Source organism: Pituophis catenifer, unplaced genomic scaffold (genome assembly GCF_029215685.1).
Source record: "Pituophis catenifer annectens isolate HBS135680 unplaced genomic scaffold, rPitCat1.0.hap2 SCAF_6, whole genome shotgun sequence".
Lineage (NCBI taxonomy): Eukaryota > Metazoa > Chordata > Lepidosauria > Squamata > Colubridae > Pituophis > Pituophis catenifer.
In genome coordinates, this window is record NW_027256886.1 from 73,230,984 (window position 1) to 73,237,079 (window position 6,096).

Below are 6,096 nucleotides of genomic sequence, written 5' to 3' on the forward strand. Positions count from 1 at the left end.
AAAACCATTTTATCTCCTCCTTTTAATTGCTGGAGATAATTACAATGAAAAATGTTAATCTAGACAACATTTGTCAAAAGTAAACCAAGTAATCAATAGCTGCATATGTATATAGTACACTTTTCTAAATACTGTAGCCAGGTTGACATAATGGTTCAAGGGTTAGGTCAGAATCTAGCTTCTAATCCACGGGTGTCAAACTCGCCACGTCACGTTGCTGTCACGTGACATTTTGTGACATTTTCCCCCTTCACGGAGCTAGGGTGGGCGTGGCCTGCATGTGACACATTCGGTCCACAGGCCACCAGTTTGACACCCCTGTAACAGTCCATCTTCAGCCATAGAAACTCATTGGAGGACCTTCTCTTAGCCCAGCCTGTCGCCAGAGTTGTGCGGATGGGGAGCTTCTGGAGGATATAAATCTAGCCAATAAATAAAATAATGAATATACATTCCCATTAAATAAATGGATACATAATAAAAACCATAAATATGATCACAGTTGGCCAACTTATTCTTTCATGATCATAACTAATAAAAGCAGTAGAAAAAGTTCACGTGCCCAGTCATATATTTCTGCATCTAGAATATGGAAAATAGAATAATAGGGTTGGAAGGACCTTAGTAGTCTTATAGTCCAACCCCCTGCTCTAGCAGGACACCCTATACCATTGTGGACATATGGCTGTCCAGTCTCTTCTTGAAAACCTGCAATGATGGAGTACCCACAACTTCTAGAGCAAGCTATTCTACTGATTAATTGTTCTCACTGTCCACAAATTTCTCTTTACTTCTAGGTTGGATCTCTCTTTAATGACCTACCCTTTACTTCTTATACTGCCCTCAGGTGTTTTGGAAAATAGGTTGACCCCCTCTTCTCTGTGACAATCTCTCAAGTACTGGAAGACTGGTATCATCGCACTCCTCATCCTTCTCTTTGTTAGAGTAGACATACCCAGTTCCCTCAATCTGTATGAGACAAGAATGATCAAATTTGTTGTGAAAACCCACTATAAAAAGAATGGGCTGCCAATTTTACAAGTTGGTTATAGATATGTTTTCCATGGCATAAACTATAGCCTTTGGCTCATTCATATAAACCAAAGTATGAGTCTGTTACCAAAGCTGTAACCTTTTATTATATATGCTGAGATGATTCACCCAGGAAGTATTTTTATTGCTCCTTGAAGCATAACAGAGTGGACAACATGACTTTTGAACCTGTTTTCCTTTATTTCAGCAGTTATTGATAGCAGGTAATCCAAATTACAAATAATATTTAAGAAGGAAAGGAAAACAAGCATTTAACATCTGATGGACTCAGGTCAAATTGATCTGGTTTTCAATTGTAGTGCATGATTAAAATGGAAAATCAAACAGATGGTAACAAAATGTAGGAAAGAAAAGTGTTTTACCTAGCCACCTTTTTCTGTGTGAAGTGTCATATTGCAGAACATTAAACGCTCATCCCTTATGAAAATATGCTATCTTAGAACTGAAAAATATATCCTAGGCAGGTGTTCCTTATATGCAATTAAAGAGTAACCTGGTTGGTAGAGAACAACATAAAAAATAAATTAAACATAAATTTTCTAGATGAGGCTCATCCAGATTAGTATTCGGTTGTCCTAAAACCCAAAACAACTTGGTTTTAAACTCTAGTCCATTCGTGAATTGATAAAACAAGCAGCATCAAAGTAGAAATGTTATATTTTATTTTATTTTTCCATATATTTGATCTATTTCATAATCCATCGATCACTAAGATTGCTCAGGATCCTTTGCTGAGTGAAAAAAATCTTCAGAATATCAGATTTGCCAAAAGCGGGAGTCGCGCAGGGGGGTCACACGCAGGGGGGGGGTTGCACGTGGTCTATGCACACACCCCATGCACCCCACGCAATGGCCCGGTGGGGCTGATAGGCCCGTTTTTTCGCCCTTCCCAGGCTCCAGAACCTTTCTAGGAGTCTGGGGAGGGCGAAAATGGCCTTACCCCCCCCCGGGCCATCCAGAGGCCAAAAACAGCTTGTTTCCTGACTTCTGGCGGGCCCAGAAGGCCCGAAAATCAATTGGTCAGCGCGCCCATGCACGCCGGAGCTGAGTTCGCGTGCCCACTGATATGGCTCCATGTGCCACCTGTAGCACTCGTGCTGTAGGTTCGCCATCAAGGGCCTATACCATTTCAGACAAATAGTTGTCCAATCTCTTCTTAAAAACCTCCAGTGTTGGAGAACACACAACTTCTGGAGGCAAGACATTCCACTGATTAATTGTTCTAACTATCAGAAAATTTCTCCTTTGTTCAGTATTGGCTCTCTCCTTGATTAGTTTCCATCCATTGCTTCTTGGCCTGCCTTCAGGTGCTTTGGAGAATAGATTGACCCCTTCTTCATTGTGGCAGCTCCTTAGATAATGGAACAATGCTATCATGTCATTCCTATTCCATATTTTCATTAAACTGGATATACCCAATTCCTGCTACCATTCTTCATATATTTTAGCCTCCAGCCCCCTAATAATCTTTGTTGCTCTTCTCTGCACTCTTTCCAGAGTGTCAACATCTTTTTAGATTGTGGCAACTAAAACTGGATGCGCTATTCCAAGTATGGTTAACTAAGGCTCTACAATACCATACTAACACTTTATATTATCTTGATTCTATCACTCTGTTAATGCAGGCTAGGACTGTGTTGGCTTTTTTGACAGTTGTGGCACACTGTTGGCTCATATTTAAGTGATTGTTCACTAGGATTCCAAGAATCCATCACAATTTAAGAAGACTATATTGATGGGTTCACTTCTATTTACTGGTATGTGATAATTTTTACTCCTTATAATATATTATGTAGGTACTCATGACATGGTAATATGCATTATGAGGCTATCAAAAAAATTTTTCACGAATTCACCTAGCCACCTTTGATCCTCAATAAACTAGCCTGTAGTTTTCAAGTTGTCTTCTGGATCGTTATTTCACATTTGAATTTTAAAGGACTTTTAGAGAGATATCCTTTGACTTGGTTTATCAATAAGGACTAGAACAAGAATATTCAGTTTGAGAATCAGAAACAATTGGGGGTCCCAAGCAGTGGTGAAATGTAAAATTTGTTACTACCGGTTCTGTGGGCATGGCTTGGGGGTGGTGGTGGTAATGAGACTGGGTGGGCGTGGCCAACTTTTTTTTTTACTTTTTTAAAGCATTTTTTTACAACCTATTCAGGCGAATAGGTTGTAAAAAATGCTTTTAAAAGGTAAAAAAAAGGCTCTGTGGAAATTTTGAGTAGTTCAGAGAACCAGTAGTAAAAACTCTGACTGGCCCCACCACCATCTATTCTCTGCCTCCCAAGTCCCAACTGATCAGGAGGAAATGGGGATTTTGCAGTAACCTTCCCCTGGATTGGGGAGGGAATGGAGATTTTACAGTATCCTTCCCCTGCCATATGCACCAAGCCACAACCATCAAGCCACATCACGCCCACCAAACCACGCCCAGTAAAAAAAAAATTGGATTTCACCCCTGCATCAGATGGCTAGTTACATAAATTGTTCTTATTGTAGTTTTAGTGTCAGGGATTGGAAGAGGTTCTTATCATATTTCCTACCTCATAGACTAAAATAATTCACTTAGTTTTGAGGTACTGTGCCCTTGACCTAAAACAAAACATAGTTTATGTTTTGAGGATAACTCTCTGCCTCAAATAACGAAATATATTGAACCAGCCTTGAGTGGAAATTCCAAGTATTGTAAAATATCAGACCCAGTGAGATAGAAGCCATGAAAGTGTGGCCCTGAGAATCACAAAGTTAGGAAAAAACTCTGAAAAGATCTACTTCTGATGAGGTATTTTGACCTGAGGCCGGCAAAGATCATTGATGTATGTCAAGGTTATAGTATATTTTAAAGATATAAGATATATAGCATCTTTCCTTTCAATACATGCATGAGAATAAAATCACAGAGGCTTCTCTCAAACCTCCCAGACTGTACTTAAACGCGAATAAACTTCCTACTTTGCAGCCCGATACAGTATATCTTACTTGCGAGAAAATCTCAGTGAGCTTAATAGGGGGTTATTGATTAGCTGAAGTTGTAGAGGTTTGTCATGATGAACATTTAAGTGTGCCCAGACCTGCAGTAACATTCATCAAAGGATTATAATGGGCAGGCTCTAGATAAAACCTGGATGGCACTTCTGCATTGAAACAAATGGCTCAATTGCTTTGCTGCTCAAGGAGACAGTCTCATCTCCTCCCTTTCTCCTTTTTTCACTGGCTGCAATGACAAGGAGATTTTTTTTTGTCTTTAAGCTTTCCTTGACTGCCATAAGAGTAAATGAAGCAAACAAAGAGAAGAGAAGACCAGTTGGTGGCTGCCCATCAGACAGAATGAGCCATATATCCAAATTTACAGAAGGTAATTCTCCATCCGAAACACTATCCAGTCCAAATGAAAGTTCTGTGGGGGAAAAAAAAAGATGGAGACTCTATAACCCTACCTGATGTTGTTGAGGACCAACTCCAGCATCCCTTATCATTGACCCAGATGGTGGGAGCTTCTGAAGTTTCAGAACACCACTGATAGAAATGGGGTCCTTAAAGTTGCCCACCAGGATAATAAGCTGAATAACAAACTGAAAAGATCTCCCAGGAACTTGGTCTTAATGATTCCTTCTAATTCTACTGAAATTAAAGTAGTTATTTTTAAATTTGCAATTCTATTTAGGCAGCAATATATATAAAAAAGTGAGTACACCCCTAAGTGATAATGTCCAAATGGGGCCCAAAGTGTCAATATTTTGTGTGGCCACCATTATTTTCCAGCACTGCCTTAACCCTCTTAGGGGTGTACTCACTTTTGTTGCCACCAGTTTAGACATTAATGGCTGTGTGTTGCGTTATTTTGAGGGGACAGCACATTTACACTGTTATACAAGCTGTATACTCACTACTTTATATTGTAGCCAAGTGTCATTTCTTCAGTGTTGTCACATGAAAAGATATACTTAAATATTTACAAAATATGAGGGGGTATACCAGTGGTGAAATCCAAACTTTTTTACTACCAATTCTGTGGGCGTGGCTTGGTGGGCATGGTGGGTGTGGTTGGTGGGCGTGGCAGAGAAAGGATACTGCAAAATCTCCATTCCCAACCCACTCTGGGGCCAGCCAGAGGTGGTATTTGCCAATTCTCTGAACTGCTCAAAATTTCCACTACCGGTTCTCCAGAACCTGTCAGAACCTGCTGGATTTCACCCCTAGGGTGTACTCACTTCTGTGACATACTGTACATATATACACATTTTTTCAACCTAACTTTTTGAGGGGCAGAGATAACCTTGTTGTTGTTCGATTGGATAAGTGGTCATCTCACTGCTGTGTAGTGAGATGAATTCAAGGACGGGTTTCAAAACCGGTAGCTACCAGTTTGCTCATGGGTGCGCTCCCGCTCACACATGACGCTTCTGCGCGTGTGCAGAAGCATCCAGGCAGGTGGGCGGAGCCTCCTGCCACCACCGCTACCGGTTCGCCTGATCCGGGGAGAACCGGTAGCAACCCATCACTCGATGAATTTACTTGTTCCAGGGGGTAGGGAGTTAAAGAGAAGGGTGGGAACTAAAATCTAGATGGTATATTAGGTTCTAGCAGGTCCTCCTCTACCAAGATTGAATCTATATGCCCAATAAGGTAAGGGTCAAGAAGGTCTGACTCAAGTCCCTCCTAAGCAGGAGATTATGGACAAGAAGAGAAACCTCTTTAGTTGTGGCCCCCATTTTGTAAAACTATTGATCCCAGGAGTTTCAGGTGCCTCCTAAATTCTACTGTTCCAATTAGGTATTGAAAACAACTAAATCTTGCTAGATTTTCAACCTCAGATGTTTTGTGATGCACAACTGGGAAGAGGTCTTTTCCCCCTTTAATACAGTTTAAATGCCATTAACCCTGCATGTGCTTTTGGAACAGTTTTCGGGCTCTGAGACCAAGGACACCCTGAGGTTGGGGAAAATACCTGTCTTTCCAAAACTAAAGTGGGAAGCTCCCTTTCTTTTATGCTTTGTTTCAAACATAAACTGCTCCAGGCGTTTCAGCAGAAGCCAT